The following is a 12,936-nucleotide window of genomic DNA, read 5'->3' on the forward strand; positions in this document are numbered from 1 at the left end:
CACTTTACACAAACCTTCTCTCTTATATCCCAAGGAAAGGGACGCTTACACCTCTTCAAATAATTTAAATCTAAGAGATTATATTATCAATAAGACTAACAATCAATTAAGATACTTGCACTTAAGAAATTATCTTCAGCAATGTTCACTTCACACATAATCACAAACCAAGTTTGCTTTTGTTCCAGATATCACCGAAAGAAAAAGACTCCAGAAATGTGGTTTAATTAGGCTGCAAATGTATTAAGTAGCATATCTGGGAACTATCCCACAAGAATTCATCCAGTGCACATCATCCTTCCTTGGTAATCCATTTCACCATTCCAGCTGCTAACCCAGTACTTTCAATGTGAACCCCACAGCCCTCCCCTTATACAAGAGTTAAGGGGGTGGGGAAGAGGTGGTTGTCTCCTCACCCCCACCCACTTCACTGTACCAGACATTAGGATCCTCACACCATTCCCCACCTCCATTATGAGCTGTCCTCTCCTAATCCAAGGTCAGGGAGCTGGGCCACTATGGAACCATCATCTGAACTGGGCACCTGCCAAGCTATGACAAAAACCTAATCTACCCACCAGGTCCCTGGGCTGCTGAGAGGAAGGCGAAAAACCTACAATGCCCAGGCCAGTCTGGCAGAAGGAAAAATTCCTTCTCAGCTTCAAAAAGGCAACTAACATGATGCCCCCAGCAAGGCCCCACGTCCCCCTCACTCTAATGCCAAAGGGGAGGTGGAGGGTGGACAGGGTTGTCCTCCAGTCATAGAAGGTGCCTGCAGGTGCCAGAGCCCCCTTCTCCCCTCCTCAAATGCAAGAAGAGGCTGAGTATCCACCAGGAGAGGAGCAAAGGGTGCAATCCTTAGACGAGCCAAAGGTTTTTCTTTCGCTTCTGGCCAGATGAAGCCTCCCCACTTCTGGGACTGTGAGGGGGAAATTTCCATGAGCATGTTCCAGTGCACACAGTGAACATAACTATTAAGATCGGCATTACTGATAGAGACTAGAACTATTGCACTGAAAGCTGAAGACATGTAGAAATGCAAGGGCACTCTTCCAGATTGAGGCAGAGTGACAAAACCCAAAGTACACGGATGGTATTGCTGCAATGCACTGTATTTTATCAATCGATTTCTAAAACAGAAAGACTCCCCAGACCAACAGAACCTATTACACTGTACACTTTGTTTCACTGGATAACATCAGCACGTACTGGGTACTTGGTAATTTATTAGAGGGATAAAACTATCAGTGAGTTTTCTCCAGAGATCCCTGTCAATAATTATTGTTATTCTAACGCTAATTCATAATTGTATGAAAACATGAAGAGATTAAAACATTGGCGAACAAACAACTGGTGTTATTTACATATAGATGTTTTGGTACTATGAGTTTAGATGATTTTATCTCTTGAGCTATCACAACACACACTGCAGATGATAAGCGATGGTTATAATATTCTTCACTTTATCTATTTGGAATAGAAGTCTCAGTGCACTTGCAAAGTCAAGGTCAATTGAAAGTTACAGACAAACCTGGCTACCTTGTACTGGGCTAATCTTCAGATAGAAAAATTCATATCAATAAACCCAGCAAGCTCATAACAGATGCAGTGGCTCCCAGCTGGTGCTACCACAGACTTCTCACACCAGTGATGACACTAGAGTAATACAAGGAAATACTGCCTGATTGTGGAGAAAGTCAAAGCACAGACAGGACATGATCTTCGAGCTGGAAGAAAAAAAAAAGAGAATGTAAAGAAGAGAGAGTGGGGAGGACTGCAGAAGAGAGAAAAAAATTAAAGGAGCAGGCTTGATCATCTTGTGGTTAAGGCACTGAGCTGGGACTCGTGCAATCTAGGTTCCATTCCTGGCTCTGTCACAGACTCTCTTTGGACCAGACACGATCTCACTGTGATTTCAGTGTGCCATATGTAAAACAGAACTACTTCCTTACCTCACATAGTTGCTCAGGTGTAGTACTGATGGATTGATGTCATCATGCTTATTATTCACTAACTCATAAACTAGTAATACGAAATGGGTCTCCCACTGAACTAGCCAAGTTCCACTACTCAGAACTCATGGCACGTTCTATGAAAACAGTTGAATGAGATTAGGGTGACCAGATGTCCCGATTTTATAGGGACAGTCCCGATTTTTGGGTCTTTTTCTTATATAGGCTCCTATTACCCCCCGACCCCCTGTCCAGATTTTTCACATTTAGGGTGCTGTCTGGTCATCCTAAATGAGATCCATCTATACCTCCTGACATCCATGGATCCTAATGTTATTGAGAAAGGATAAGTAGGAAGTCACAATTTACCTTCTCTATTTCATTCCATTTCCCCACCACTAACATCTCTATCAAATCCTCTTTTATAGTACAAACTTCAGCAGGCATAGTTATGTCAGTCAGAGATGCGATGAGGTGAGATCCCTGACTGCAAAAAGCACAGTTATAGCTTGTTTCATTCAGGGTGGGCAGACAGAGAAAGTATAAGCTATATTGGCAAAAACACAGTTAGGAACACTTTGCAGTACAGTATGCCAGTTACAGCTTTACTGGTAAAGCACTACTAGTGAACACCTGGCCCTGAACTGTCCCAGTCTTTACAATCTCTCCAACAGAAATCTTGCCATGTGTTATGCTGGAAGGTATTAATCGCTTCCATCTAGCAGATCCTAGATCTACAGATAACCAGAGACCTTCTAAGGTTGATGGGTGTGTTAACAACCCCTTTTTCAGGTTAAATGAAAGGAATCCCTTTATGGAGTGAAATAACTAGAGACAATAGAAGCTACTGTTCAAGATATGGGCCTCATGGCAAAGCCTGAGCAGGGACAAAGCATGTGGGTTGAAAAGTTTCCCTGGGATTGGATGCAAATGCAGGACCTGTGTGATTGTTTGGCAAACTGTGTGTATTGGAGGAAAAGTCCAGAAAGCCAGCAGATGAGAGAAGCAGTCTTGAGCAAGGCCCTGAGATACGGTTGCCAACCCTCCAGGATCGTCCTGGAGTCTCCAGGAATTAAAGATTAATCTTTAATTAAAGAGTATGTCATGTGATGAAACCTCCAGGAATACATCCAACCAAAACTGGCAACCCCATCCTGAGAGAGAGCCGAGAGACAGAGCGCCTTGGGTCACAGGACCGGTTGGAAAGTCAGGCTTAGAAATTGTGAGCAAGGAAAAGGCCTGGTGTTTGTTTCTACTGCATTGAGAGAAACAGAACTTTATGCATATTCTTTGTAAAATAAACAGGAGATAGATAGAAAGAAAAGGATGACCAGAACTGAACACAGAATTCCAGGTGAGGGCATACCATTGACTTATGTAATGGCGTTATAATAGTCTCACTACAGTAACTCCTCACTTAAAGTCGTCCCAGTTAACATTGTTTCGTTGTTACATTGCTGATCAATTAGGGAACGTGCTCGTTTAAAGTTGTGCAATGCTACCTTCTAATGTCGTTTGGTATCCGTCTGCTTTGTCCACTGCTTGCAGGAAGAGCAGCCCGTTACAGCTAGCTGGTGGGGGCTTGGAACCAGCCCCCCTATCAATCAGCTCCCCCGCTCCCCTAAGTTCCCTGTGCAGCAGCTGTCCAGCAGGCTAGCAATTGCAGCTGTCCCTTCCCCCACTGCCATGTGCTGCTCCTGCCCTCTGTCTTGGAGCTGCTGCCCGAGACTCCTGCTAGCTGTGCGGGGGGGGGAGGGGAGGAAGAGGGGGGCTGTCAAGGTGTCCCCCTCCCCCCTGCTCCTGCACCCCGCTTACCCCATCTTCCATAGAGCAGGGGGGACACATGACAGGGCTCAGGACAGAGGTAGCTTGCTGGCAGCAGCAGCTCTGGTCTCAGCAAGCTGATCTAATTAACAAGGCAGTGTACTTAAAGGGGAAATGCGCATCTCTTTCACACACACACACACACACACACACACGTCTCTGTCTGCGATGCTCTCTCCCCTCCCTCCATTCCTGCTGCCTTGTAGAGTGTGAGAATTAACCCTTGAGGGCTCAGCCAACTGCTAGTTCATCATTTAGCAGTAAGGCATTCCCTGGAAAATATCCCACCCTCTGTCTCCTCCACCTCAACCAAACTTCACAATCATCATCACTGTGTACCAGTATTAAATTGTTTGTTTAAAACTTATACTGTGTCTGTGTATATATATATATATATATATAGTCTTTTGTCTGGTGAAAAAAAAAATTCCCTGGAACCTAACCCCCTCATTTACATTAATTCTTATGGGGAAATTGGATTCACTTAACATCGTTTCGCTTAAAGTCGCATTTTTCAGGAACGTAACTACACCGTTAAGTGAGGAGTTACTGTATTTTCTGTTCCATTCCTTTATACATCCTAAGATTTTGTTTGCTTTTTTGACCACCACATATGCACATGCCTGATTTGGACATTCATGTGCCTGTCCAGAATACTTGGGGAAACTATAGTATTTAGCGTGAGAACAGCAAGAAGGGGTTAGACTCACACAGGCTTGATACCCTTCCTTCAGTTCCATAGCTTTCCCTGTTGTTGTCAGGCCCTTCATTTTGTATAGTTTTCTCTGCCAGAGCCTTTCAGAGCTATTTGTTTCAGAAAAATATTCAACCACTGTGCATTTTGGGGAGAAATCCAGTAATGCCAACCCCAGAGGTCACAAATTATGAGTCAGGCCCTCCAAAATCATGAGATTGGCTTAAAAATCATGAGGGGTTTTTTTAATAATTAATTTTGGATCTTTGTATTTGCCTCTTGGTGCTGGAGCCTTTAGGGTTCATGTTCTCAAGCTTTTTTCCACAACCAGGAGGGCTAGAAATCTATTTTTTTTAAATGAAAGCTGAGATTTTCATGTAATTACATATGTCTTGGAGCTGGACATTTCAGAAAAATGGCAAACATCATGAGAATTGGCAACACTCAAATCCTTCGTTATGAGGGAGAATATTAAAAAGATATCACCAGTCTATCAGCTTCCAGGAGGTGAGCCATGCAATATTGACAAGGAGGAATATTTTGTCAGACCATGGTGGCGTATTTATCTTTTAAACTAAGGATAATATAGTTACACTGAAGAGACTTATTTTAACTCTGAAATGCAGCAGAGTATCTATCTAGGTGCTTAGGCAGTCCTCATTACAATATTATCTGAGCACCTAAGGGTAACAGAGACTGAGAATTTATTCTGCGAAAGCTATTTTTAGAGACTAGTATTTTAAATAGATAATTACCCTAAGCAGGAAAGGGATTATCTAAATAGCATGCATGAGCACAGAACTGGGAAAGTGCGAACTGAATAGCCTGACTCCTGCTGCAGCCACTTCACCTTTCCTCCTCCGCTTTTCCTTCTGTAAAAATGGGGATAATACTGCAGTGCTGGGAGGGTTCAGTTTTGAAGGTAAATGCTACACATTCTTTAGAAGTTTTTTGTTAAAACAATGCAGGATGAGAGTGTGGTTAGCTCATCACAATAGCATGACTCCAGGGAAGAGACTACATAAACATGAATGGGAGAGCTGAACAGGCATTTAGGAGTCTGCAAAGTGCACAGTTTCCACTCTATCTCCAATTTCAGGGCCCTAAAATATCATTTAATCTCCATTTTAATTTTAAAAGAATGTATGAGTTTCTAGTTCTTTTGCTTACAATAACAACTGTGAAATCGTAAACTGAGAGAGAAACATTTATGATTATCAGAGCCTGCAGCCCTCAAGCGGCACTTCGTTTGGACAGAGAAAACTTACTGTGATGGAGCAGCAGCCTGGTCAGATGCTATTGATCACTAGGCCAGCCCACAGTCTATGCTAGTGAAATAACAAGTCTGGAGGATTTTCCTAGGCAAGTTTTCATAAGTACATGATAAAGAATGGTTACTCACTTTCTCGTAACTGTTGTTCTTCGAGATGTGTTGCTCATATCCATTCCAATTAGGTGTGTACGCACCGCGTGCACAGTCGTTGGAAAGTTTTTCCTCTAGCAGCACCTGTCAGGTCGGCTGTGGAGCCCCCTGGAGCGGCGCCTCTCTAGTGCTCTATATATGATCCTGCTGACCCAGCGCCTCCTCAGTTCCTTCTTGCTGGCTACTCCAACCGCAGGGAAGCTGGGTGGGTTTGGAATGGATATGAGCAACACATCTCAAAGAACAATTATGAGAAGGTGAGTAACCGTTCTTTCTTCTTCGAGTGATTGCTCATATTGATTCCAATTATGTGACACCCAACCTTACCTAGGCGGTGGGATCGGAGTTATGGAAGTGCGACTGAAGCACTGCTCTGCCAAAAGCTGCATCATCTCTAGCATGCTGAACAATGGGGTAATGACAGGTGAATGTATGTACATATGTTGCTGCCCCGCAGATTTCTTGGATCAGGACTTGGGCCAGGAATACTGCCGATGAGGCCTGTGCCCTTGTGGAGTGCGCCGTAAGTGTCAGAGCTGGGATCTGAACAACTCGTAGCATGTGCGGATGCAGGACATGATCCAGGAAGATATTCTTTGTGATGATACCGGGAGTCCTTTCTTCCGGTCTGCCCCTGCTACGAATAGCTGGTTCAACTTTCTAAATGGCTTAGTGCGTTCAATATAGAAGGCTAGCACCCGCCGAACATCCAGAGAGTGCAGCCTCTGCTTGCGGTTACTGGCATGAGGCTTAGGATAGAAAACAGGCAGGAATATGTCTTGACTCGTGAAAAAGTGACACAACCTTAGGAAGAAAGGCCGAGTGAGGCCTAAATTGCACCTTATCCTTGTGGAAGACCGTGTAAGGTGGGTCAGAGGTGATGGCCTTTAACTCAGACACCCTCCTTGCTGAGGAAATGGTGACCAGAAAAGCTACCTTGCACGATAGATAGAGAAGGGAGCAAGTTGCTAGCGGTTCAAATGGTGGCCCTACTAGTTTGGAGAGGACCAAGTTAAGGTCCCACATAGGAACTGGCTGTCTAATCTGTGAATGTAGCTGTTCCAGGCCCTTGAGAAAACATCCCACCATGCGGTTGGCAAATACATAGCATCCAGATACACCTGGGTGGAAGGCCGAGAGAGCAGCAAGGTGTACCTTGATGGATGATGCTGCCAGGCATTGTTGTTTTAGGTGTAGGAGGTACTCTAGGATAAGTGGTATAGACACCTGGAATGGAGGTGTGTGACGCTGGGCACACTAGCAAGTGAACCTTTTCCACTTAGCTAGATAAGTGGCCCTAGTGGATGGTTTCCTGCTGCCAAGTAGGACTTCCCTTACAGATTCCGAGCACAAAAGTTCCATGGGGTTTAACCATGAAGCTTCCAAACCATGAGCTGGAGGAACTTGAGGTCTGGGTGGAACAGGCGACCGTGGTCTTGAGTGATCAGGTCGCAGTAGAGTGGCAACGCAATCGGGGCATCCACTGACAGTTCCAAGAGCGTGGCAAAACTCCCAGAGCCTGAGGGCTTCTTGACACAGGGGGGAGAAACGGGCTCCACCCTGCTTGTTGATGTAAAACATGGCAGTGGTGTTGTCCGTCCTCACTGCCACAAACTGGCCTTGCAGCCGGGCCCGAAAAGTTTGGCATGCTAGACGTACCACCCTGAGCTCCTTGATGTTGATATGACAGGAGAGCTTGTCCTGAGACCATAGGCCCTGCGTTTCTAGATCTCCCAAATGCACGCCCCAACCCAGAGCTGACGCATCCATTACCAGGGACAAGGAGGGCTGGGGGCTGTTGAAATGGACTCCTTCGCACACCCTCCGAGGGCCAAGCCACCACTGGAGGGACTCGAGTATGTGTTCTGGTACCGTCATGACTACGTCCAGGTTGTCGTGTCCCGGGCGATAGGCTGACGCAAGCCATGCTTGCAGCAGTCTGAGCCTCAGCCTGGCATGCCAGACCACATAAGTGCAGGCTGCCATGTGGCCAAGGAGACGTAGACAACCCCTTGCAGTAGTGGTCGGGAATTGCCCGAAGCCTTGAATGATGTTCAACATGGCTTGGAATCGTGTGTCCGGCAAAAACGCTCTTGCCTGCACAAAGTCCAGCACCACTCCGATGAACTCTATTCTCTGGGTCGGAGACAAGGTTGACTTGTTCACATTGAGGAGGAGGCCCAGTCTCTTGAAAGCGAATTGGAGGAACCAAACCTGAGATTCCACCTGCTCCCTGGTGCGCCCTCTGGAGCAGCCAGTTATCGAGGTAGGGGTATACCTGCACCTGTCTCTTGCGCAGGAAGGCTGCTACGACTGACATGCACTTGGTGAACACTCGGGGGGGCCGTTGAGAGACCAAATGGGAGAATAGTGTTTGTGGTTGACCACAAACCTTAGAAATCGCCTGTGCACAGGCTGAATGGCTATGTGAAAGTACGTCTCTGATGTCGAGGGCGGTGTTCCAGTCTCCCAAATCCAGGAAAGGGATAATCGTGCTCAGGGAGACCATATGGAACTTCAGCTTCACCATGAATTCGTTGAGTCCTTGCAGGTCTAGAATGGGTCGGAGACCCCACTTTGCCTTAGGGATTAGGAAATAGTGGGAGTAGAATCCCTTGCCCCTTAGCTCCTGAGGAATCTCCTCCACTGCTCCTATGGCGAGGAGCGCCTGCACCTCCTAGATAAGGAGCTGCTCGTGAGAGGGGTCCCTGAAGAGGGACGGGGAAGAAGGGTGGGAGGGAAGGGAGGACCAGAATTGGAGAGAATATCCCACTTCTACCATGAGAAGAACCCAGCAGTCCCATGTTATTTGGGACCAAGCACGGTAGAAGTGGGATAGACGGTTCAGAAAACACAGGGAAGGATCTGGTGCTAGGACAGGTGCTCCGTCCTCGGGCACACCTTCAAAATGACTGCTTTGAGCCTGACAAAGGTTTAGTCGGGCCCTAGCCCTGTCCAGACGGAGGGTGGGAGGGCTTGCGCCTGCCATTTCTGCCCCTGCGTCTGTAGGGATCCTGCCTCGGCTGAGGATATGACTGTTTTTTCTGTGGTTGGGGCTTAAAGGGCTCTCTTTGGGTTGCCGGGGTGTGCATACCCAAGATTTCATTGTAGCCCTGGAATCCTTTAGGCTATGCAGCCTGGAGTCCATCTGTTCAGCAAACGGACCCACTCCATCGAAAGGCAGGTCCTGCATAGTTTGTTGAGCCTTGGGTGGAAGCCCCGAGGCCTGCAGCCATGAGTTATGCCTCATGGCGATTCCTGAGGACAAGGTGCATGCCGCTGAGTACGCAGCGTCCAGTGAGGCCTGTAAAGAGGTCCTTGCCACTGCCTTCCCCTCCTCGATAATAGCCCCAAACTACTCTTTGGACTCTGCTGGTATCAATTCCTTAAACTTTAGCATCGAGTTCCAGGAGTTGAAGTTCTATCTACTCAGGATTGCCTGTTGATAGGCAATCCTGAGTTGTAAGCCCCCTGTGGAGTAAACTTTGCGTCCGAATAAATCCAGGTACTTGGCATCCTTGGACTTAGGTGCTGGGGCTTGCTGTCCCTGCCTCTCCTTCTCATTCACTGTAGCCACCACTAGGGAACAGGGCTGCGGGTGTGTGAAGAGGTATTTGTACCTCTTTGAGGGGACGAAATATTTCCTCACCACCCCCTTGGCAGTGGGAGGGATGGAGGCCGGGGTATGAGAAATGGTCTTTGCATTGGCCTGGATAGTTTTGATGAGTGGTAGAGCCACCCTAGATGGTCCCTCCGGTGCCAGAATATCCACCATAGGGTCCTTGGACTCTAGCACCTCCTCAGCCTGCAGGTTCATATTTCGTGCCACCCCAAGTAGGAGTTCCTGGTGGGCACGGCTATCTATGGGGGAGGCCCGGAGGTGGAGGTGCCCACCACAGCCTCGTCCAGGGAGGAAGACAAGGAGGATAGAGTAGGAACTGGGTCCTCCTGACCTTCCTGGTCCTCCGGTATCTCCTGTCCTGCCTCTAATCCAGGGTCAGCCACCCCAGGGTCAGGCTCAGGAACAGGGGTGGGTTCTGGAGGAGGTGGTAGGACTGGTAACTTCTCTGCATCCCTTGGGGTGGGACAACTGGCCGCTCCATCCGGGACCCTCGTCTTGGTCGCCACCGAACAGGAATCCTTGGACTTGGTGCCCTGGGCCTGGTGGTATACCCAAGGGGTCCAAAATGGCCATAGTGCTGGCCCCTGCCACTGTGTGGGCCATGGTGCCACACCCATGTCTGATCTTCTCCGTGTCAACTTGTATCGGGCCCGTTCCGAATATTTAGACCCCGTCTCCGAGCCCAAAGACAGCGACCTAGACCGTGAGAGCCCAGGCAGTGCCGAGCGCTGTTAGGCCAGGGAGCAGTGCCGCGAGGCTGGAGAGTGGTGCCACAAGCAGGGTCTGCGTGATGACATGGAATGGTGCCAAGACGGACTGTGCCAGGACCGGGACCTGCTGCGCAACGGTGATCGAGGCTGCCAAACGAAGTGCTGGCGGGACCTGGAGCAGTGCCGCAAGTCAGACCGGCGCCGCGAGTACGACTGGTGCCGTGAGTGTGATCGGCACCGGGACTCTGAGTAGTATCTTGCCTCTGGTGGTAGCGCCGAGAGGCGGAGCATTGCCGGTTTTCCACGGGACAGTGCCGAACGCTGTGGCATCGGAGGCTTGGCACGAAGGGCCAGGGACCGCGGTGCCGTCATATCTATGAGGTCTCTCACAGCCTCAAATGTGTCTGGGATGGAAGGCAGTTGCACCTCCTCCACTACCTGACAATGTGAGTCCAATCGCACCAGACTCAACGGCCCTCCTTGCAGGACCAAAGTCAATGGTGCCGGCTCCAAAGTTTTCGGCACTGGGGGCTCCTCCCTGGGACGCGCCCCATTAGCCGGTTCAGAGGGGGTGGGACCTGAAGTCGAGGTTTCCAGTACCTTGTTTCCAGTGCCACTTCTGCCCCAGGGAATGGGAACGGTGCCGAGTCGTCTCCGACTGTTTCTGCACTGGAGAGCGGCGGTGCCACGGGTCTCGTCCAGATTCCTTCCGCGGTGCCGTCTCCATTACCGCTGCCAGGGCACTACGCACCGATGCACTCGGTCCTGGGTCCTGCTGCGCCGATGCTGATTGCGGTCTAAGTGCCAGCTCCATAAGGAACTGCTTCAGTCTAAAGTCCCACTCCTTTTTCGTTCTCGGGCGAAACCCTTTGCAAATCCTGCACTTATCCGCCTGATGCATTTCCCCCAGACACTTTAAGCAAGCATCATGGGAGTAGCCCATTGGCATAGGCTTGTTGCAGGACTTGCAGGGTTTGAACCCCTAGGAGTTAGGCATGCCCTGAGTCCCCAGAAAGAGCACAGTCGGGTTGGAGGGGAACCCCCAACTCCCAACAGCGAACTATTAACACTACACTAACTAATAACACTGGTCTACAATTTTTGAGAAGTCGTCTGCTTCAGAGATAAAATGTGCTATTTATTATGTATTTTGATGTGCTGAATTCAAATATGACAATTAAAACAACTGATTGGCTACTGTTTCTAAGATATTTAAGTTTTTACATTTTATGTCTATGTATATTGTGTAGATAGTAGAGTTTTAATCATAAATTGTAAACCTAGGTCTTTTCATGTGTTTATGGTTGCTTTACATGATAATATTTCACCTGTCCTGTTTATGTAACACTTTAAAAATCAGCAAAAGGGTTATATAAATAAAATTTATTATGAAACAAAAGGCAAAAAACTATTATGTACATAGTTTAGTCCTATTCAGTGTCTACTCGGCGCTTCTTGGCTTGTCTCTTGTATTCATTAAATGGAGCATCTCTTGTCACTGTCCAGCAATAGTCTGCAAGCATCGATGGGCTCCATTTGCCCTGAGAGCGTTTCTCCATTGTTGCAATGTCCTGGTGAAATCGCTAGCCGTGCTCGTCGCTCACTGCTCCGCAGTTCGGTGGAAAAAAATCTAGATGAGAGTGCAAAAAATGTATCTTTAGTGACATGTTGCAACCAAGGCTTTTGTATGCCTTGAGGAGGTTTTCCACCAACAACCTGTAGTTGTCTGCCTTGTTGTTTCCGAGAAAATTTATCCACTAACTGGAAGGTTTTCCATGCCGTCTTTTCCTTGCCACGCAGTGCATGGTCAAATGCATCATCTCGAAGAAGTTCACGAATCTGAGGACCAACAAAGACACCTTCCTTTATCTTAGCTTCACTTAACCTTGGAAATTTTCCACGGAGGTACTTGAAAGCTGCTTGTGTTTTGTCAATGGCCTTGACAAAGTTCTTCATCAGACCCAGCTTGATGTGTAAGGGTGGTAACAAAATCTTCCTTGATTCAACAAGTGGTGGATGCTGAACACTTCAAAAACGGACTCCAACGAGAGACTGCTGAGCTGGAATTGATATGCAAACTAGACACAATCAACTCAGGATTGAATAAGGATTGGGAATGGCTGAGCCATTACAAACATTGAATCTATCTCCCCTTGTAAGTATTCTCACACTTCTTATCAAACTGTCTGTACTGAGCTATCTTGATTATCACTTCAAAAGTTTTTTTCTCTTACTTAATTGGCCTCTCAGAGTTGGTAAGACAACTCCCACCTGTTCATGCTCTCTGTATGTGTGTATATATATATCTCCTCAATATATGTTTCACTCTATATGCATCCGAAGAAGTGGGCTGTAACCCACGAAAGCTTATGCTCTAATAAATTTGTTAGTCTCTAAGGTGCCACAAGTACTCCTGTTCTTTTTCCTCCCAGGCTCCAATGATTGTCAGAGTGGCCAATCTTTCTTGATGTAGTGGGAATCTCTTGCACGACTATCCCATTCGCAGAGAAAACAGCAGTACTTTGTGGATCCAGTCTGCAGACCAAGCAAGAGAGCAACAACCTTCAAATCGACACAAAGCTGCCACTGATGTTGGTCATAGTTTATGCACCTCAAAAGTTGTTTCATGTTGTCATAGGTTTCCTTCATATGGACTGCATGACCAACTGGAATTGATGGCAAAACATTGCCATTATGCAGTAAAACAGCTT

At 47.4% G+C, this 12,936-nt stretch overlaps 1 long non-coding RNA gene across 1 annotated transcript in view; it reads right to left on the reverse strand.

Annotated features, from left to right (window-relative positions):
* Positions 1-467: 467 nt before the first annotated feature.
* The window catches only part of LOC112107124, a 15,671-nt gene continuing 3,202 nt past the window's right edge, over positions 468-12,936 (reverse strand). The window contains exon 3 of the long non-coding RNA XR_003899770.1: positions 468-1,727. This is a non-coding gene — a long non-coding RNA (uncharacterized LOC112107124). The remainder of the gene's footprint in view (positions 1,728-12,936) is intronic.

Source organism: Terrapene carolina, unplaced genomic scaffold, assembly GCF_002925995.2.
Source record: "Terrapene carolina triunguis isolate 2854851 unplaced genomic scaffold, T_m_triunguis-2.0 Scaffold67, whole genome shotgun sequence".
Taxonomy (NCBI): domain Eukaryota; kingdom Metazoa; phylum Chordata; order Testudines; family Emydidae; genus Terrapene; species Terrapene triunguis.